The following is a 22,836-nucleotide window of genomic DNA, read 5'->3' as shown; positions in this document are numbered from 1 at the left end:
GTGTTGGAGCTTGGCCTCCTTAGGAGCGAGGCGCTTCGTCATAGCGAGTGCGGACCCCGGCTCACTGCTCTCACGGCCCTGGCTGTTCTCAAACGGCCCTGAGATACCTCTCCTCATCGCTCTAGCTCTATTATCTTAACAAACGTACTATTAATCTAATATTAATAGTAATCACAAAACACCCACTAAGCTAACTAAATGCTAATAGTGCTAACTTAACTCCCCAACAGTACTAACTAAGCTACCCTTACTAACAATGCTAATACTAACTAGCTACACGCAAAAATAAATGAAAATAATGTAAATATATGATAAAAGCAAACCAATCACAAGCTAGCCACAAAACATAGAACAACACAAAGACAAAACGAACAAACCACAAGAGAACAAACAACAATCAGAAACTAACAAGTAAAATAAAAAAAACAGACAAACAACAAAGGGAAAAACACAACAAACAACAAATAACAACAGAAGGGAAAATGGGGGAAATCAAAAAAAAGAAAAAGAAAAAAATTCGAAACGGAAATTAAAAAACCAAAAATTAAAATAATAAAACAAAAAAATAAAATAAAAAACTAAAAAATTAAAATGATAAAGGAAAATAATTAAAAATGGAAAAAATAAGCAAATAAAGCAATAAAGGAAAATAAGAAAAAACAAAGAAACAAAATAACTAAAATAAAGAACGAAAATAAAGAACTAAAGTAAATGAATAAATCAATCAATCAAAAGAAAACCCAGTAATCCAAAACGCGCTCTCTCTCCCTCCGCTGTCCGAGTCCACAGGTCACTATCCCAAAGCTTCCTGGCTCTTAAGGACACAGATGCAGGCCGGGCAGGGCTTATATAGGCTCTGCCGGTGGCGGCGCCATCACAGTGGCTCTTTATGGAGTCAGAGCCAGAAGCCGCAGCCATTGGCTGAGGGAAACCCAGTGGTTTCTCAGCCTTAATGAAAAAGCAGCTGCCAAGAGGCGTGTTTATAGGACTTACTAGAGATTGACATTTACCCACTTAAAGAAAACCCGTAGAATGCTTGGGAGGCTGTTTCATGTGTAGTGAGAAAACCTTTCTGTCGGCTCATCAGTCACCATTCTGCGACCTCTTTTTTTTTTTTTTTTTCCCATTTTCTGTACTACCACCACCCTCACCACCACCACCATCCTCACTGTTGTGGTTTTTGGAACCTGTGGGTTTGGAGTGCGGGGTCCTTGGGTTCACCCTGGGAAAGGGGTCACCAGAGCTCCCATTTTAGCGACACTCGGCGCGTTTCCCAGGCGAGTTTCTTCACGAGACAGAGACGTTGGTTATATTTCAAGGGCAGGTTGATTAGGGAAGGGATAAACCAGTGAAAGACCCTTGCAGAGACACAAGCGGGCAGGAAGAGCTGCCCCAGAAGGGACAGGTTCGCTGAGGGAGGCCTGCATGGTTGCAGGCGGGCCTGTGTCCTCGACAAGGGCAGGCAGGAGACTGTTGTCCTTCAGAGGAAAGAGTTGGTGACAAGAGGCACCTGCATAGTCACAGGTGGGCAGAGGGATGGCTGCCCAAGCCTGTGCAGACATTGCACTGATAGAGTCTTCTTCTGTTTTGGAGAGATCACTCCTTGTGAGCCTCAGTTGGTGGCTCATTTTGGATAACTATGCAGAATCTGAAAGGGACCTAGATTCCACAATGGGCTCAATCTCCATATCTTTACCTTTGGATGCTCACTTGCTCACTGGGATACCTGCTTGGATGTTATGCTTTGTAATCTAGGGGTCTGGTGCCTCAGGATACTAGTCTGAGCCTAAGGATCTTGGTTTCCATAGCTGTGTCAATGGCTATGCTAATCTCTTCTACCCCCACCTCCTTGTGTGAGCCAGGTTTCTGGTCTTGTGGCACACCTCTTTTCAGGTTTTTTTTTTTTTTTCTATTCTTGTCCTCCATCAATCACCACCATCATCACCATCATCACCACCATCAACATCACCACCACCATCTTTACTTAAAAAGGTTATTATGTGCCAGACACCGTGCTAAGCATTTTACATGTATTATAACATTTATGTTTCTCATCACACAGTCCTGTGAGAGAGAGATATTTTTGCCATTTTTGAAGATGAGTCAACTGAGGAACTTGGCCAAGTTCATATGTGACAGGATAGTGTGGTCCAGGAGCCCAAGCTCAGCTGTCCGGTTCTAGGTGCTTCTCGAATCCACATATGTATGACCCACCTGTGGATTTTTCTAAAAGGTAGATTTTTTCTTTTTTTAAGATTTATTTATTTATTTATACAAGCACTGGGTACAGTCAGAAGCGCAAGAGGGTGAAAGAATTCACCAGAGCCAGAGCAGGGAACAGAATAGGCAAAAGACAGAAGTACACTGCTGAGGGGAGTAGGGGTGAGTCAGGAAATGTCTGCCTTCTGTGGGTCACTTCCTTGGTTGGCTGGGGATGGAACTCCTGCTGCAGAGGCTGCCCAGAGCTTCCCAGTGCTGTGCTGAACCCCTCGTGCCACCAGGGAGGCCCCACTTTTGAAGACATTGTACCAATTCTCTACAGCTGAGTGTCTTTCTGATGGTAGAAGGTACATGAACACTTCATACCTATAGAAGCACACACATGCACACACACTTGTACAGACTCACATGCACACACTTGCACAGACACAGTGTAAGACATGCACACGCACCTAAAGGAAATAGTCCAAACACCTAATTACATACTTACTGGTAGGTCTGTTTCACTATCCTATTTCACCGTATTACCACCATATGACCACTTTGATTTTTCTAAAACTTTCTATAAATTTCACTGCTGCTGATAGGAATTTTAAAGGAAATTTCGGCATCTGACGACCCATGTGTTGGAAGTATGGGCGCATTCATACATGTGAAGCAAATGCATTCAGTTTCAAACACTGATTTACTGTGTCATGGGAGAGACAGTTTCAACAATCCATTTCAGACTGTCTTCTGCAGGCAGGGAAAGAGCATGCAGATGCCTCTATGCCCCAGCGCCCCCGGGGGAAGAGCAGGTCACGTGGAGGTCCATCCTGCAGTGGGAAGCCAGTCTGTCCATCACGGCCCCCTCCTCGTGCCATCCCCGACCTGCGTTGGAAGAGAAGAGCCAATAAAGCCCAAGCACAGAGTTACCTGTTTAGGATACTCTTTTGTTAGTGAAATCCCCCAGGGAGTGCTGCACAGACTTAGATTTGACAAGGCTCAGATGGAAACCAGGAGGCCCTAGGAGCCGCCACTAACTAGAGGGTGAGTGAGTGTCCAACTTGGAATTTCAGTTTTTATTTTTTTTTTTTTATTTTTTTTTTTTTAGAGGCATGTTTTTCTTTATTTGTTTGCTTGTTTTTTTTTTTGTTTTGTTTTGTTTTGTTTTATACATGCACTGGGTACAGTCAGAGGCGCGGGAGGGTGAGAGAATTCACCAGAGCCAGAGTGGGGAGCAGAGCAGGCAGAAGGACCGAAGTACACTGCTGAGGGGAGCAGCGGGCGGCAGGAGAGGTCTGCGCACCATGTGGGACCCTCCTCCGGTGGCCGGGGGAGCAGCCGGGGATTGAACCTGCGCCGCAGAGGCTGCGGGCAGCTTCGCAACCCAGCGCTCTACCGCTGCGCCACCGGGGAGGCCCGGAATTTCAGTTTTTAAAAGCGACCCATCCAGGGGGATTTGCTACCGTGGATGTCAGTCCATGACAATGCCACTCAGACATCCTCTGCGCCATCCGTGTGCCCAGGGGCCGACAGCAGGGCTCTCCCAGCAAGGCGCAGGGTGGCCCTCCCGGGACAGAGCCTAAGAAGGGGAAGCAAGGCCCAGGGTTTGGAGCCTCTGGCCCTGGGGCCTCTGTAGGCTCTGCCCACACAGCTCTACACCCCTCCTGGGGCCCTGCACCTGCTCAACTGCCCCCCAACCCTCCCCTCCCCTCCTCCAACCACTCTGCTCCCCTCCAGGTGCTTCACCAGTTCCGTCGCCCTTTGGGCCCTTCACCTGCTCTACTGCTTGGACTTCTGTGCCCCCGGACATCTGTGCTCCATGTCTGTGCGTCTCATGCTGCTCCTGGCCCCTCGGACTGGACCAGCCCCTGACCCCTCTCCAGAGCCTCGACCTCCCTTGGTGAGCTCCTTTTCACCTTGGCCACCAGGTGGCTGCCCTTTGGGGGCAGGGTGAATTCTTCAGAGTGTGGTGGTTATATTCTTAGTCTCTGTGGTGGTTTTTTCTATGCCATGGTGCGCAGAAACAGCAGACGTTCAATATAGCGCTGATTATTCTCCTCACTCTGGCCTTGCCGCTTTGCCTGGCCTTAAGGGTGGAATCCTGCCTTTCTGCAGGGGCCACCACATTACTTTGGGGCAGGAGGCGAGAGCCACTTCTTGAGGGCGGTCTTAGGGAGGTGATGGAGGGCGGCGGGGCTGGGCTGGGGGTTCTGCTCCTGCCTTCCAGGCCCCCCTCCAGCTGGGAGCCTGGCAAGGTGGTGGTGGTGTGCTCCCAGGCATCCTCCATGGGGGGGCCTGGGAAGGAGGTGGTTCTGATGTGCAGGGCCTCCTCCAAGAGTGGGCCTAGCATGGAGGGGATGCTCTGCCCCCAGGCGTCCTCCAGCGGGGGGCCTAGCACAGAGATGGTGCTGTTCTGCAGCTGGGGGCCTGGCCTGGAGGTAAAACTCCGCTGGGAGGCTTCCTCCGGCAGGGAGATGCTCACGGACGAGGTCTTGCACGCCCACACCTCAGGCTGCAGGAGGCTCTCCTCCCAATCCAGGTCACATTGTGTGGCAGTGGGAGCGAAGTGCTCCTGGGAGGAGGCCTGGCTTGGCCCCTCTCCCTCGTCCCACTGCCCCTCCCCCTCCCCAGCGCAGAGTGTCTGCTCTGTCCCCATGACATCATTAAAACTTCCCTCCGCGATGACACTGACAATTTCGGGCCTCCAGCAATCCTGGCGGACCTCGGCTTCCATCACGGCCATGCCGTGGTGGCCGCCGGCCGGCTCCCCCAAGGGCGGGGATCCCTTCATCTGGACCCAGGGGTGTTCGATGACGCTCTCTAGGGTGCTCCGACTCTGGGGGTCCAGCACCAACATCTTACTGAGGAGGTCCCGGCAGTGGTCCGAGAGGTAGTCAGGCTTGTGGTAGTGCGCGCTCAGGACGCTGGCCCGGAGTTCCTGGTGGCTGGTCCCCGCGAAGGGCAGCTCCCCGGTGAGCATGTTGTAGAGGGTCACCCCCAGGCTCCAGACGTCCGCCTTGGGGCCTTTGTACGTCTGGTGGAGGTAGATCTCGGGGGCCAGGAATTCAGGGCTGCCACAACAGGTGCTCAGGCCCTCGTCGGCGCACCGGACACTGAGCCCGAAGTCCGCCAACTTGATGTTTCCGTTGTCGTCCATGAGCAGGTTCTCGGGCTTCAGGTCTCGGTGCGCGACGCCCTTGCTGTGGCAGTACGAGAGGGCCGAGAGCACCTGCCGGAAAATGCGGCGGGCCTCGCTCTCGGGCAGGCGCCCGCGCTCGTTGAGGTAGCCCTCCAGGTCGCCCCCTTTCGCCAACTCCATCACCAGCATGACCTCCGCCCCGGTGTCCACCACCTCAAAGAGCCGGACGATGTTTGGGTGGTGCAGGGCGCGCATGCAGCCCACCTCGCGGGCCAGGAACTCGGGGCTGGGCATCTTGGCCTTGCGCATGACTTTGATGGCCACCTTCCTGCCGGTGCGGGCGTGCTGCGCCAGCTTCACCTTGGAGAAGGAGCCCTCCCCCAGCGTGCGCAGCATCAGGTAGTGTTGGAGCTTGGCCTCCTTAGGAGCGAGGCGCTTCGTCATAGCGAGTGCGGACCCCGGCTCACTGCTCTCACGGCCCTGGCTGTTCTCAAACGGCCCTGAGATACCTCTCCTCATCGCTCTAGCTCTATTATCTTAACAAACGTACTATTAATCTAATATTAATAGTAATCACAAAACACCCACTAAGCTAACTAAATGCTAATAGTGCTAACTTAACTCCCCAACAGTACTAACTAAGCTACCCTTACTAACAATGCTAATACTAACTAGCTACACGCAAAAATAAATGAAAATAATGTAAATATATGATAAAAGCAAACCAATCACAAGCTAGCCACAAAACATAGAACAACACAAAGACAAAACGAACAAACCACAAGAGAACAAACAACAATCAGAAACTAACAAGTAAAATAAAAAAAACAGACAAACAACAAAGGGAAAAACACAACAAACAACAAATAACAACAGAAGGGAAAATGGGGGAAATCAAAAAAAAGAAAAAGAAAAAAATTCGAAACGGAAATTAAAAAACCAAAAATTAAAATAATAAAACAAAAAAATAAAATAAAAAACTAAAAAATTAAAATGATAAAGGAAAATAATTAAAAATGGAAAAAATAAGCAAATAAAGCAATAAAGGAAAATAAGAAAAAACAAAGAAACAAAATAACTAAAATAAAGAACGAAAATAAAGAACTAAAGTAAATGAATAAATCAATCAATCAAAAGAAAACCCAGTAATCCAAATCGCGCTCTCTCTCCCTCCGCTGTCCGAGTCCACAGGTCACTATCCCAAAGCTTCCTGGCTCTTAAGGACACAGATGCAGGCCGGGCAGGGCTTATATAGGCTCTGCCGGTGGCGGCGCCATCACAGTGGCTCTTTATGGAGTCAGAGCCAGAAGCCGCAGCCATTGGCTGAGGGAAACCCAGTGGTTTCTCAGCCTTAATGAAAAAGCAGCTGCCAAGAGGCGTGTTTATAGGACTTACTAGAGATTGACATTTACCCACTTAAAGACAACCCGTAGAATGCTTGAGAGGCTGTTTCATGTGTAGTGAGAAAACCTTTCTGTCGGCTCATCAGTCACCATTCTGCGACCTCTTTTTTTTTTTTTTTTTTTTTTTCCCATTTTCTGTACTACCACCACCCTCACCACCACCACCATCCTCACTGTTGTGGTTTTTGGAACCTGTGGGTTTGGAGTGCGGGGTCCTTGGGTTCACCCTGGGAAAGGGGTCACCAGAGCTCCCATTTTAGCGACACTCGGCGCGTTTCCCAGGCGAGTTTCTTCACGAGACAGAGACGTTGGTTATATTTCAAGGGCAGGTTGATTAGGGAAGGGATAAACCAGTGAAAGACCCTTGCAGAGACACAAGCGGGCAGGAAGAGCTGCCCCAGAAGGGACAGGTTCGCTGAGGGAGGCCTGCATGGTTGCAGGCGGGCCTGTGTCCTCGACAAGGGCAGGCAGGAGACTGTTGTCCTTCAGAGGAAAGAGTTGGTGACAAGAGGCACCTGCATAGTCACAGGTGGGCAGAGGGATGGCTGCCCAAGCCTGTGCAGACATTGCACTGATAGAGTCTTCTTCTGTTTTGGAGAGATCACTCCTTGTGAGCCTCAGTTGGTGGCTCATTTTGGATAACTATGCAGAATCTGAAAGGGACCTAGATTCCACAATGGGCTCAATCTCCATATCTTTACCTTTGGATGCTCACTTGCTCACTGGGATACCTGCTTGGATGTTATGCTTTGTAATCTAGGGGTCTGGTGCCTCAGGATACTAGTCTGAGCCTAAGGATCTTGGTTTCCATAGCTGTGTCAATGGCTATGCTAATCTCTTCTACCCCCACCTCCTTGTGTGAGCCAGGTTTCTGGTCTTGTGGCACACCTCTTTTCAGGTTTTTTTTTTTTTTTCTATTCTTGTCCTCCATCAATCACCACCATCATCACCATCATCACCACCATCAACATCACCACCACCATCTTTACTTAAAAAGGTTATTATGTGCCAGACACCGTGCTAAGCATTTTACATGTATTATAACATTTATGTTTCTCATCACACAGTCCTGTGAGAGAGAGATATTTTTGCCATTTTTGAAGATGAGTAAACTGAGGAACTTGGCCAAGTTCATATGTGACAGGATAGTGTGGTCCAGGAGCCCAAGCTCAGCTGTCCGGTTCTAGGTGCTTCTCGAATCCACATATGTATGACCCACCTGTGGATTTTTCTAAAAGGTAGATTTTTTCTTTTTTTAAGATTTATTTATTTATTTATACAAGCACTGGGTACAGTCAGAACGCAAGAGGGTGAAAGAATTCACCAGAGCCAGAGCAGGGAACAGAATAGGCAAAAGACAGAAGTACACTGCTGAGGGGAGTAGGGGTGAGTCAGGAAATGTCTGCCTTCTGTGGGTCACTTCCTTGGTTGGCTGGGGATGGAACTCCTGCTGCAGAGGCTGCCCAGAGCTTCCCAGTGCTGTGCTGAACCCCTCGTGCCACCAGGGAGGCCCCACTTTTGAAGACATTGTACCAATTCTCTACAGCTGAGTGTCTTTCTGATGGTAGAAGGTACATGAACACTTCATACCTATAGAAGCACACACATGCACACACACTTGTACAGACTCACATGCACACACTTGCACAGACACAGTGTAAGACATGCACACGCACCTAAAGGAAATAGTCCAAACACCTAATTACATACTTACTGGTAGGTCTGTTTCACTATCCTATTTCACCGTATTACCACCATATGACCACTTTGATTTTTCTAAAACTTTCTATAAATTTCACTGCTGCTGATAGGAATTTTAAAGGAAATTTCGGCATCTGACGACCCATGTGTTGGAAGTATGGGCGCATTCATACATGTGAAGCAAATGCATTCAGTTTCAAACACTGATTTACTGTGTCATGGGAGAGACAGTTTCAACAATCCATTTCAGACTGTCTTCTGCAGGCAGGGAAAGAGCATGCAGATGCCTCTATGCCCCAGCGCCCCCGGGGGAAGAGCAGGTCACGTGGAGGTCCATCCTGCAGTGGGAAGCCAGTCTGTCCATCACGGCCCCCTCCTCGTGCCATCCCCGACCTGCGCTGGAAGAGAAGAGCCAATAAAGCCCAAGCACAGAGTTACCTGTTTAGGATACTCTTTTGTTAGTGAAATCCCCCAGGGAGTGCTGCACAGACTTAGATTTGACAAGGCTCAGATGGAAACCAGGAGGCCCTAGGAGCCGCCACTAACTAGAGGGTGAGCGAGTGTCCAACTGGGAATTTCAGTTTTTAAAAGCGGCCAAATCCAGGGGCACTTGCTACCGTGGATGTCAGTCCATGACAATGCCACTCAGACATCCTCTGCGCCATCAGTGTGCCCAGGGGCCGACAGCAGGGCTCTCCCAGCAAGGGGCAGGGTGGCCCTCCCGGGACAGAGCCTAAGAAGGGGAAGCAAGGCCCAGGGTTTGGAGCCTCTGGCCCTGGGGCCTCTGGAGGCTCCGCCCACACAGCTCTACACCCCTCCTAGGGCCCTGTACCTGCTCAACTGCCCCCCACCCCGCCTCTCCCCTCCTCCACACACTCTGCTCCCCTCCAGGTGCTTCACCAGTTCCGGGGCCCTCTGGTCCCTTCACCTGCTCTGCTGCTTGGACTTCTGTGCCCCCGGACATCTGTGCTCCATGTCTGTGCGTCTCATGCTGCTCCTGGCCCCTCTGACTGGACCAGCCCCTGACCCCTCTCCAGAGCCTCGACCTCCCTTGGTGAGCTCCTTTTCACCTTGGCCGCCGGGTGGCTGCCCTTTGGGGGGTGCGGTGAATTCGTCAGAGTGTGGTGGTTATGTTCTTAGTCTCTGTGGTGATTTTTTCTATGCCATGGTGCGCAGAAACAGCAGACGTTCAATATAGCGCTGATTATTCTCCTCACTCGGGCCTTGCCGCTTTGCCTGGCCTTAAGGGTGGAATCCTGCCTTTCTGCAGGGGCCACCGCATTACTTTGGGGCAGGAGGCGAGAGCCACTTCTTGAGGGCGGCCTTAGGGAGGTGATGGAGGGCGGCGGGGCTGGGCTGGGGGTTCTGCTCCTGCCTTCCAGGCCCCCCTCCAGCTGGGAGCCTGGCAAGGTGGTGGTGGTGTGCTCCCAGGCATCCTCCATGGGGGGGCCTGGGAAGGAGGTGGTTCTGATGTGCAGGGCCTCCTCCAAGAGTGGGCCTAGCATGGAGGGGATGCTCTGCCCCCAGGCGTCCTCCAGCGGGGGGCCTAGCACAGAGATGGTGCTGTTCTGCAGCTGGGGGCCTGGCCTGGAGGTAAAACTCCGCTGGGAGGCTTCCTCCGGCAGGGAGACGCTCACGGACGAGGTCTTGCACGCCCACACCTCAGGCTGCAGGAGGCTCTCCTCCCAATCCAGGTCACATTGTGTGGCAGTGGGAGCGAAGTGCTCCTGGGAGGAGGCCTGGCTTGGCCCCTCTCCCTCGTCCCACTGCCCCTCCCCCTCCCCAGCGCAGAGTGTCTGCTCTGTCCCCATGACATCATTAAAACTTCCCTCCGCGATGACACTGACAATTTCGGGCCTCCAGCAATCCTGGCGGACCTCGGCTTCCATCACGGCCATGCCGTGGTGGCCGCCGGCCGGCTCCCCCAAGGGCGGGGATCCCTTCATCTGGACCCAGGGGTGTTCGATGACGCTCTCTAGGGTGCTCCGACTCTGGGGGTCCAGCACCAACATCTTACTGAGGAGGTCCCGGCAGTGGTCCGAGAGGTAGTCAGGCTTGTGGTAGTGCGCGCTCAGGACGCTGGCCCGGAGTTCCTGGTGGCTGGTCCCCGCGAAGGGCAGCTCCCCGGTGAGCATGTTGTAGAGGGTCACCCCCAGGCTCCAGACGTCCGCCTTGGGGCCTTTGTACGTCTGGTGGAGGTAGATCTCGGGGGCCAGGAATTCAGGGCTGCCACAACAGGTGCTCAGGCCCTCGTCGGCGCACCGGACACTGAGCCCGAAGTCCGCCAACTTGATGTTTCCGTTGTCGTCCATGAGCAGGTTCTCAGGCTTCAGGTCTCGGTGCGCGACGCCCTTGCTGTGGCAGTACGAGAGGGCCGAGAGCACCTGCCGGAAAATGCGGCGGGCCTCGCTCTCGGGCAGGCGCCCGCGCTCGTTGAGGTAGCCCTCCAGGTCGCCCCCTTTCGCCAACTCCATCACCAGCATGACCTCCGCCCCGGTGTCCACCACCTCAAAGAGCCGGACGATGTTTGGGTGGTGCAGGGCGCGCATGCAGCCCACCTCGCGGGCCAGGAACTCGGGGCTGGGCATCTTGGCCTTGCGCATGACTTTGATGGCCACCTTCCTGCCGGTGCGGGCGTGCTGCGCCAGCTTCACCTTGGAGAAGGAGCCCTCCCCCAGCGTGCGCAGCATCAGGTAGTGTTGGAGCTTGGCCTCCTTAGGAGCGAGGCGCTTCGTCATAGCGAGTGCGGACCCCGGCTCACTGCTCTCACGGCCCTGGCTGTTCTCAAACGGCCCTGAGATACCTCTCCTCATCGCTCTAGCTCTATTATCTTAACAAACGTACTATTAATCTAATATTAATAGTAATCACAAAACACCCACTAAGCTAACTAAATGCTAATAGTGCTAACTTAACTCCCCAACAGTACTAACTAAGCTACCCTTACTAACAATGCTAATACTAACAAGCTACACGCAAAAATAAATGAAAATAATGTAAATATATGATAAAAGCAAACCAATCACAAGCTAGCCACAAAACATAGAACAACACAAAGACAAAACGAACAAACCACAAGAGAACAAACAACAATCAGAAACTAACAAGTAAAATAAAAAAAACAGACAAACAACAAAGGGAAAAACACAACAAACAACAAATAACAACAGAAGGGAAAATGGGGGAAATCAAAAAAAAGAAAAAGAAAAAAATTCGAAACGGAAATTAAAAATCCAAAAATTAAAATAATAAAACAAAAAAATAAAATAAAAAACTAAAAAATTAAAATGATAAAGGAAAATAATTAAAAATGGAAAAAATAAGCAAATAAAGCAATAAAGGAAAATAAGAAAAAACAAAGAAACAAAATAACTAAAATAAAGAACGAAAATAAAGAACTAAAGTAAATGAATAAATCAATCAATCAAAAGAAAACCCAGTAATCCAAATCGCGCTCTCTCTCCCTCCGCTGTCCGAGTCCACAGGTCACTATCCCAAAGCTTCCTGGCTCTTAAGGACACAGATGCAGGCCGGGCAGGGCTTATATAGGCTCTGCCGGTGGCGGCGCCATCACAGTGGCTCTTTATGGAGTCAGAGCCAGAAGCCGCAGCCATTGGCTGAGGGAAACCCAGTGGTTTCTCAGCCTTAATGAAAAAGCAGCTGCCAAGAGGCGTGTTTATAGGACTTACTAGAGATTGACATTTACCCACTTAAAGACAACCCGTAGAATGCTTGAGAGGCTGTTTCATGTGTAGTGAGAAAACCTTTCTGTCGGCTCATCAGTCACCATTCTGCGACCTCTTTTTTTTTTTTTTTTTTTTTTCCCATTTTCTGTACTACCACCACCCTCACCACCACCACCATCCTCACTGTTGTGGTTTTTGGAACCTGTGGGTTTGGAGTGCGGGGTCCTTGGGTTCACCCTGGGAAAGGGGTCACCAGAGCTCCCATTTTAGCGACACTCGGCGCGTTTCCCAGGCGAGTTTCTTCACGAGACAGAGACGTTGGTTATATTTCAAGGGCAGGTTGATTAGGGAAGGGATAAACCAGTGAAAGACCCTTGCAGAGACACAAGCGGGCAGGAAGAGCTGCCCCAGAAGGGACAGGTTCGCTGAGGGAGGCCTGCATGGTTGCAGGCGGGCCTGTGTCCTCGACAAGGGCAGGCAGGAGACTGTTGTCCTTCAGAGGAAAGAGTTGGTGACAAGAGGCACCTGCATAGTCACAGGTGGGCAGAGGGATGGCTGCCCAAGCCTGTGCAGACATTGCACTGATAGAGTCTTCTTCTGTTTTGGAGAGATCACTCCTTGTGAGCCTCAGTTGGTGGCTCATTTTGGATAACTATGCAGAATCTGAAAGGGACCTAGATTCCACAATGGGCTCAATCTCCATATCTTTACCTTTGGATGCTCACTTGCTCACTGGGATACCTGCTTGGATGTTATGCTTTGTAATCTAGGGGTCTGGTGCCTCAGGATACTAGTCTGAGCCTAAGGATCTTGGTTTCCATAGCTGTGTCAATGGCTATGCTAATCTCTTCTACCCCCACCTCCTTGTGTGAGCCAGGTTTCTGGTCTTGTGGCACACCTCTTTTCAGGTTTTTTTTTTTTTTTCTATTCTTGTCCTCCATCAATCACCACCATCATCACCATCATCACCACCATCAACATCACCACCACCATCTTTACTTAAAAAGGTTATTATGTGCCAGACACCGTGCTAAGCATTTTACATGTATTATAACATTTATGTTTCTCATCACACAGTCCTGTGAGAGAGAGATATTTTTGCCATTTTTGAAGATGAGTAAACTGAGGAACTTGGCCAAGTTCATATGTGACAGGATAGTGTGGTCCAGGAGCCCAAGCTCAGCTGTCCGGTTCTAGGTGCTTCTCGAATCCACATATGTATGACCCACCTGTGGATTTTTCTAAAAGGTAGATTTTTTCTTTTTTTAAGATTTATTTATTTATTTATACAAGCACTGGGTACAGTCAGAAGCGCAAGAGGGTGAAAGAATTCACCAGAGCCAGAGCAGGGAACAGAATAGGCAAAAGACAGAAGTACACTGCTGAGGGGAGTAGGGGTGAGTCAGGAAATGTCTGCCTTCTGTGGGTCACTTCCTTGGTTGGCTGGGGATGGAACTCCTGCTGCAGAGGCTGCCCAGAGCTTCCCAGTGCTGTGCTGAACCCCTCGTGCCACCAGGGAGGCCCCACTTTTGAAGACATTGTACCAATTCTCTACAGCTGAGTGTCTTTCTGATGGTAGAAGGTACATGAACACTTCATACCTATAGAAGCACACACATGCACACACACTTGTACAGACTCACATGCACACACTTGCACAGACACAGTGTAAGATATGCACACGCACCTAAAGAAAATAGTCCAAACACCTAATTACATACTTACTGGTAGGTCTGTTTCACTATCCTATTTCACCGTATTACCACCATATGACCACTTTGATTTTTCTAAAACTTTCTATAAATTTCACTGCTGCTGATAGGAATTTTAAAGGAAATTTCGGCATCTGACGACCCATGTGTTGGAAGTATGGGCGCATTCATACATGTGAAGCAAATGCATTCAGTTTCAAACACTGATTTACTGTGTCATGGGAGAGACAGTTTCAACAATCCATTTCAGACTGTCTTCTGCAGGCAGGGAAAGAGCATGCAGATGCCTCTATGCCCCAGCGCCCCCGGGGGAAGAGCAGGTCACGTGGAGGTCCATCCTGCAGTGGGAAGCCAGTCTGTCCATCACGGCCCCCTCCTCATGCCATCCCCGACCTGCGCTGGAAGAGAAGAGCCAATAAAGCCCAAGCACAGAGTTACCTGTTTAGGATACTCTTTTGTTAGTGAAATCCCCCAGGGAGTGCTGCACAGACTTAGATTTGACAAGGCTCAGATGGAAACCAGGAGGCCCTAGGAGCCGCCACTAACTAGAGGGTGAGCGAGTGTCCAACTGGGAATTTCAGTTTTTAAAAGCGGCCAAATCCAGGGGCACTTGCTACCGTGGATGTCAGTCCATGACAATGCCACTCAGACATCCTCTGCGCCATCCGTGTGCCCAGGGGCCGACAGCAGGGCTCTCCCAGCAAGGGGCAGGGTGGCCCTCCCGGGACAGAGCCTAAGAAGGGGAAGCAAGGCCCAGGGTTTGGAGCCTCTGGCCCTGGGGCCTCTGGAGGCTCCGCCCACACAGCTCTACACCCCTCCTAGGGCCCTGTACCTGCTCAACTGCCCCCCACCCCGCCTCTCCCCTCCTCCACACACTCTGCTCCCCTCCAGGTGCTTCACCAATTCCGGGGCCCTCTGGTCCCTTCACCTGCTCTGCTGCTTGGACTTCTGTGCCCCCGGACATCTGTGCTCCATGTCTGTGCGTCTCATGCTGCTCCTGGCCCCTCTGACTGGACCAGCCCCTGACCCCTCTCCAGAGCCTCGACCTCCCTTGGTGAGCTCCTTTTCACCTTGGCCGCCGGGTGGCTGCCCTTTGGGGGTGCGGTGAATTCGTCAGAGTGTGGTGGTTATGTTCTTAGTCTCTGTGGTGATTTTTTCTATGCCATGGTGCGCAGAAACAGCAGACGTTCAATATAGCGCTGATTATTCTCCTCACTCGGGCCTTGCCGCTTTGCCTGGCCTTAAGGGTGGAATCCTGCCTTTCTGCAGGGGCCACCGCATTACTTTGGGGCAGGAGGCGAGAGCCACTTCTTGAGGGCGGCCTTAGGGAGGTGATGGAGGGCGGCGGGGCTGGGCTGGGGGTTCTGCTCCTGCCTTCCAGGCCCCCCTCCAGCTGGGAGCCTGGCAAGGTGGTGGTGGTGTGCTCCCAGGCATCCTCCATGGGGGGGCCTGGGAAGGAGGTGGTTCTGATGTGCAGGGCCTCCTCCAAGAGTGGGCCTAGCATGGAGGGGATGCTCTGCCCCCAGGCGTCCTCCAGCGGGGGGCCTAGCACAGAGATGGTGCTGTTCTGCAGCTGGGGGCCTGGCCTGGAGGTAAAACTCCGCTGGGAGGCTTCCTCCGGCAGGGAGACGCTCACGGACGAGGTCTTGCACGCCCACACCTCAGGCTGCAGGAGGCTCTCCTCCCAATCCAGGTCACATTGTGTGGCAGTGGGAGCGAAGTGCTCCTGGGAGGAGGCCTGGCTTGGCCCCTCTCCCTCGTCCCACTGCCCCTCCCCCTCCCCAGCGCAGAGTGTCTGCTCTGTCCCCATGACATCATTAAAACTTCCCTCCGCGATGACACTGACAATTTCGGGCCTCCAGCAATCCTGGCGGACCTCGGCTTCCATCACGGCCATGCCGTGGTGGCCGCCGGCCGGCTCCCCCAAGGGCGGGGATCCCTTCATCTGGACCCAGGGGTGTTCGATGACGCTCTCTAGGGTGCTCCGACTCTGGGGGTCCAGCACCAACATCTTACTGAGGAGGTCCCGGCAGTGGTCCGAGAGGTAGTCAGGCTTGTGGTAGTGCGCGCTCAGGACGCTGGCCCGGAGTTCCTGGTGGCTGGTCCCCGCGAAGGGCAGCTCCCCGGTGAGCATGTTGTAGAGGGTCACCCCCAGGCTCCAGACGTCCGCCTTGGGGCCTTTGTACGTCTGGTGGAGGTAGATCTCGGGGGCCAGGAATTCAGGGCTGCCACAACAGGTGCTCAGGCCCTCGTCGGCGCACCGGACACTGAGCCCGAAGTCCGCCAACTTGATGTTTCCGTTGTCGTCCATGAGCAGGTTCTCGGGCTTCAGGTCTCGGTGCGCGACGCCCTTGCTGTGGCAGTACGAGAGGGCCGAGAGCACCTGCCGGAAAATGCGGCGGGCCTCGCTCTCGGGCAGGCGCCCGCGCTCGTTGAGGTAGCCCTCCAGGTCGCCCCCTTTCGCCAACTCCATCACCAGCATGACCTCCGCCCCGGTGTCCACCACCTCAAAGAGCCGGACGATGTTTGGGTGGTGCAGGGCGCGCATGCAGCCCACCTCGCGGGCCAGGAACTCGGGGCTGGGCATCTTGGCCTTGCGCATGACTTTGATGGCCACCTTCCTGCCGGTGCGGGCGTGCTGCGCCAGCTTCACCTTGGAGAAGGAGCCCTCCCCCAGCGTGCGCAGCATCAGGTAGTGTTGGAGCTTGGCCTCCTTAGGAGCGAGGCGCTTCGTCATAGCGAGTGCGGACCCCGGCTCACTGCTCTCACGGCCCTGGCTGTTCTCAAACGGCCCTGAGATACCTCTCCTCATCGCTCTAGCTCTATTATCTTAACAAACGTACTATTAATCTAATATTAATAGTAATCACAAAACACCCACTAAGCTAACTAAATGCTAATAGTGCTAACTTAACTCCCCAACAGTACTAACTAAGCTACCCTTACTAACAATGCTAATACTAACTAGCTACACGCAAAAATAAATGAAAATAATGTAAATATATGATAAAAGCAAACCAATCACAAGCCCACCACAAAACATAGAACAACACAAAGACAAAAAGAACAAACCACAAGAGAACAAACAACAATCAGAAACTAACAAGTAAAATAAAAAAAACAGACAAACAACAAAGGGAAAAACACAACAAACAACAAATAACAACAGAAGGGAAAATGGGGGAAATCAAAAAAAAGAAAAAGAAAAAAATTCGAAACGGAAATTAAAAAACCAAAAATTAAAATAATAAAACAAAAAATAAAATAAAAAACAAAAAAATTAAAATGATAAAGGAAAATAATTAAAAATGGAAAAAATAAGCAAATAAAGCAATAAAGGAAAATAAGAAAAAACAAAGAAACAAAATAACTAAAATAAAGAACGAAAATAAAGAACTAAAGTAAATGAATAAATAAATCAATCAAAAGAAAACCCAGTAATCCAAAACGCGCTCTCTCTCCCTCCGCTGTCCGAGTCCACAGGTCACTATCCCAAAGCTTCCTGGCTCTTAAGGACACAGATGCAGGCCGGGCAGGGCTTATATAGGCTCTGCCGGTGGCGGCGCCATCACAGTGGCTCTTTATGGAGTCAGAGCCAGAAGCCGCAGCCATTGGCTGAGGGAAACCCAGTGGTTTCTCAGCCTTAATGAAAAAGCAGCTGCCAAGAGGCGTGTTTATAGGACTTACTAGAGATTGACATTTACCCACTTAAAGAAAACCCGTAGAATGCTTGGGAGGCTGTTTCATGTGTAGTGAGAAAACCTTTCTGTCGGCTCATCAGTCACCATTCTGCGACCTCTTTTTTTTTTTTTCCCATTTTCTGTACTACCACCACCCTCACCACCACCACCATCCTCACTGTTGTGGTTTTTGGAACCTGTGGGTTTGGAGTGCGGGGTCCTTGGGTTCACCCTGGGAAAGGGGTCACCAGAGCTCCCATTTTAGCGACACTCGGCGCGTTTCCCAGGCGAGTTTCTTCACGAGACAGAGACGTTGGTTATATTTCAAGGGCAGGTTGATTAGGGAAGGGATAAACCAGTGAAAGACCCTTGCAGAGACACAAGCGGGCAGGAAGAGCTGCCCCAGAAGGGACAGGTTCGCTGAGGGAGGCCTGCATGGTTGCAGGCGGGCCTGTGTCCTCGACAAGGGCAGGCAGGAGACTGTTGTCCTTCAGAGGAAAGAGTTGGTGACAAGAGGCACCTGCATAGTCACAGGTGGGCAGAGGGATGGCTGCCCAAGCCTGTGCAGACATTGCACTGATAGAGTCTTCTTCTGTTTTGGAGAGATCACTCCTTGTGAGCCTCAGTTGGTGGCTCATTTTGGATAACTGTGCAGAATCTGAAAGGGACCTAGATTCCACAATGGGCTCAATCTCCATATCTTTACCTTTGGATGCTCACTTGCTCACTGGGATACCTGCTTGGATGTTATGCTTTGTAATCTAGGGGTCTGGTGCCTCAGGATACTAGTCTGAGCCTAAGGATCTTGGTTTCCATAGCTGTGTCAATGGCTATGCTAATCTCTTCTACCCCCACCTCCTTGTGTGAGCCAGGTTTCTGGCCTTGTGGCACACCTCTTTTCAGGTTTTTTTTTTTTTCTATTCTTGTCCTCCATCAATCACCACCATCATCACCATCATCACCACCATCAACATCACCACCACCATCTTTACTTAAAAAGGTTATTATGTGCCAGACACCGTGCTAAGCATTTTACATGTATTATAACATTTATGTTTCTCATCACACAGTCCTGTGAGAGAGAGATATTTTTGCCATTTTTGAAGATGAGTCAACTGAGGAACTTGGCCAAGTTCATATGTGACAGGATAGTGTGGTCCAGGAGCCCAAGCTCAGCTGTCCGGTTCTAGGTGCTTCTCGAATCCACATATGTATGACCCACCTGTGGATTTTTCTAAAAGGTAGATTTTTTTCTTTTTTTAAGATTTATTTATTTATTTATACAAGCACTGGGTACAGTCAGAAGCGCAAGAGGGTGAAAGAATTCACCAGAGCCAGAGCAGGGAACAGAATAGGCAAAAGACAGAAGTACACTGCTGAGGGGAGTAGGGGTGAGTCAGGAAATGTCTGCCTTCTGTGGGTCACTTCCTTGGTTGGCTGGGGATGGAACTCCTGCTGCAGAGGCTGCCCAGAGCTTCCCAGTGCTGTGCTGAACCCCTCGTGCCACCAGGGAGGCCCCACTTTTGAAGACATTGTACCAATTCTCTACAGCTGAGTGTCTTTCTGATGGTAGAAGGTACATGAACACTTCATACCTATAGAAGCACACACATGCACACACACTTGTACAGACTCACATGCACACACTTGCACAGACACAGTGTAAGACATGCACACGCACCTAAAGGAAATAGTCCAAACACCTAATTACATACTTACTGGTAGGTCTGTTTCACTATCCTATTTCACCGTATTACCACCATATGACCACTTTGATTTTTCTAAAACTTTCTATAAATTTCACTGCTGCTGATAGGAATTTTAAAGGAAATTTCGGCATCTGACGACCCATGTGTTGGAAGTATGGGCGCATTCATACATGTGAAGCAAATGCATTCAGTTTCAAACACTGATTTACTGTGTCATGGGAGAGACAGTTTCAACAATCCATTTCAGACTGTCTTCTGCAGGCAGGGAAAGAGCATGCAGATGCCTCTATGCCCCAGCGCCCCCGGGGGAAGAGCAGGTCACGTGGAGGTCCATCCTGCAGTGGGAAGCCAGTCTGTCCATCACGGCCCCCTCCTCGTGCCATCCCCGACCTGCGTTGGAAGAGAAGAGCCAATAAAGCCCAAGCACAGAGTTACCTGTTTAGGATACTCTTTTGTTAGTGAAATCCCCCAGGGAGTGCTGCACAGACTTAGATTTGACAAGGCTCAGATGGAAACCAGGAGGCCCTAGGAGCCGCCACTAACTAGAGGGTGAGTGAGTGTCCAACTTGGAATTTCAGTTTTTAAAAGCGACCCATCCAGGGGGATTTGCTACCGTGGATGTCAGTCCATGACAATGCCACTCAGACATCCTCTGCGCCATCCGTGTGCCCAGGGGCCGACAGCAGGGCTCTCCCAGCAAGGCGCAGGGTGGCCCTCCCGGGACAGAGCCTAAGAAGGGGAAACAAGGCCCAGGGTTTGGAGCCTCTGGCCCTGGGGCCTCTGGAGGCTCCGCCCACACAGCTCTACACCCCTCCTGGGGCCCTGCACCTGCTCAACTGCCCCCCACCCCCCCCTCCCCTCCTCCAACCACTCTGCTCCCCTCCAGGTGCTTCACCAGTTCCGTCGCCCTTTGGGCCCTTCACCTGCTCTGCTGCTTGGACTTCTGTGCCCCCGGACATCTGTGCTCCATGTCTGTGCGTCTCATGCTGCTCCTGGCCCCTCGGACTGGACCAGCCCCTGACCCCTCTCCAGAGCCTCGACCTCCCTTGGTGAGCTCCTTTTCACCTTGGCCACCAGGTGGCTGCCCTTTGGGGGCAGGGTGAATTCTTCAGAGTGTGGTGGTTATATTCTTAGTCTCTGTGGTGGTTTTTTCTATGCCATGGTGCGCAGAAACAGCAGACGTTCAATATAGCGCTGATTATTCTCCTCACTCTGGCCTTGCCGCTTTGCCTGGCCTTAAGGGTGGAATCCTGCCTTTCTGCAGGGGCCACCACATTACTTTGGGGCAGGAGGCGAGAGCCACTTCTTGAGGGCGGTCTTAGGGAGGTGATGGAGGGCGGCGGGGCTGGGCTGGGGGTTCTGCTCCTGCCTTCCAGGCCCCCCTCCAGCTGGGAGCCTGGCAAGGTGGTGGTGGTGTGCTCCCAGGCATCCTCCATGGGGGGGCCTGGGAAGGAGGTGGTTCTGATGTGCAGGGCCTCCTCCAAGAGTGGGCCTAGCATGGAGGGGATGCTCTGCCCCCAGGCGTCCTCCAGCGGGGGGCCTAGCACAGAGATGGTGCTGTTCTGCAGCTGGGGGCCTGGCCTGGAGGTAAAACTCCGCTGGGAGGCTTCCTCCGGCAGGGAGATGCTCACGGACGAGGTCTTGCACGCCCACACCTCAGGCTGCAGGAGGCTCTCCTCCCAATCCAGGTCACATTGTGTGGCAGTGGGAGCGAAGTGCTCCTGGGAGGAGGCCTGGCTTGGCCCCTCTCCCTCGTCCCACTGCCCCTCCCCCTCCCCAGCGCAGAGTGTCTGCTCTGTGCCCATGACATCATTAAAACTTCCCTCCGCGATGACACTGACAATTTCGGGCCTCCAGCAATCCTGGCGGACCTCGGCTTCCATCACGGCCATGCCGTGGTGGCCGCCGGCCGGCTCCCCCAAGGGCGGGGATCCCTTCATCTGGACCCAGGGGTGTTCGATGACGCTCTCTAGGGTGCTCCGACTCTGGGGGTCCAGCACCAACATCTTACTGAGGAGGTCCCGGCAGTGGTCCGAGAGGTAGTCAGGCTTGTGGTAGTGCGCGCTCAGGACGCTGGCCCGGAGTTCCTGGTGGCTGGTCCCCGCGAAGGGCAGCTCCCCGGTGAGCATGTTGTAGAGGGTCACCCCCAGGCTCCAGACGTCCGCCTTGGGGCCTTTGTACGTCTGGTGGAGGTAGATCTCGGGGGCCAGGAATTCAGGGCTGCCACAACAGGTGCTCAGGCCCTCGTCGGCGCACCGGACACTGAGCCCGAAGTCCGCCAACTTGATGTTTCCGTTGTCGTCCATGAGCAGGTTCTCGGGCTTCAGGTCTCGGTGCGCGACGCCCTTGCTGTGGCAGTACGAGAGGGCCGAGAGCACCTGCCGGAAAATGCGGCGGGCCTCGCTCTCGGGCAGGCGCCCGCGCTCGTTGAGGTAGCCCTCCAGGTCGCCCCCTTTCGCCAACTCCATCACCAGCATGACCTCCGCCCCGGTGTCCACCACCTCAAAGAGCCGGACGATGTTTGGGTGGTGCAGGGCGCGCATGCAGCCCACCTCGCGGGCCAGGAACTCGGGGCTGGGCATCTTGGCCTTGCGCATGACTTTGATGGCCACCTTCCTGCCGGTGCGGGCGTGCTGCGCCAGCTTCACCTTGGAGAAGGAGCCCTCCCCCAGCGTGCGCAGCATCAGGTAGTGTTGGAGCTTGGCCTCCTTAGGAGCGAGGCGCTTCGTCATAGCGAGTGCGGACCCCGGCTCACTGCTCTCACGGCCCTGGCTGTTCTCAAACGGCCCTGAGATACCTCTCCTCATCGCTCTAGCTCTATTATCTTAACAAACGTACTATTAATCTAATATTAATAGTAATCACAAAACACCCACTAAGCTAACTAAATGCTAATAGTGCTAACTTAACTCCCCAACAGTACTAACTAAGCTACCCTTACTAACAATGCTAATACTAACTAGCTACACGCAAAAATAAATGAAAATAATGTAAATATATGATAAAAGCAAACCAATCACAAGCTAACCACAAAACATAGAACAACACAAAGACAAAACGAACAAACCACTAGAGAACAAACAACAATCAGAAACTAACAAGTCAAATAAAAAAAACAGACAAACAACAAAGGGAAAAACACAACAAACAACAAATAACAACAGAAGGGAAAATGGGGGAAATCAAAAAAAAGAAAAAGAAAAAAATTCGAAACGGAAATTAAAAATCCAAAAATTAAAATAATAAAACAAAAAAATAAAATAAAAAACTAAAAAATTAAAATGATAAAGGAAAATAATTAAAAATGGAAAAAATAAGCAAATAAAGCAATAAAGGAAAATAAGAAAAAACAAAGAAACAAAATAACTAAAAGAACGAAAATAAAGAACTAAAGTAAATGAATAAATAAATCAATCAAAAGAAAACCCAGTAATCCAAAACGCGCTCTCTCTCCCTCCGCTGTCCGAGTCCACAGGTCACTATCCCAAAGCTTCCTGGCTCTTAAGGACACAGATGCAGGCCGGGCAGGGCTTATATAGGCTCTGCCGGTGGCGGCGCCATCACAGTGGCTCTTTATGGAGTCAGAGCCAGAAGCCGCAGC

The sequence above is a fragment of the Talpa europaea genome (genome assembly GCF_964194135.1).
Source record: "Talpa europaea genome assembly, chromosome: 15".
Lineage (NCBI taxonomy): Eukaryota > Metazoa > Chordata > Mammalia > Eulipotyphla > Talpidae > Talpa > Talpa europaea.
Note: the sequence above shows the minus strand (reverse complement) of the source record.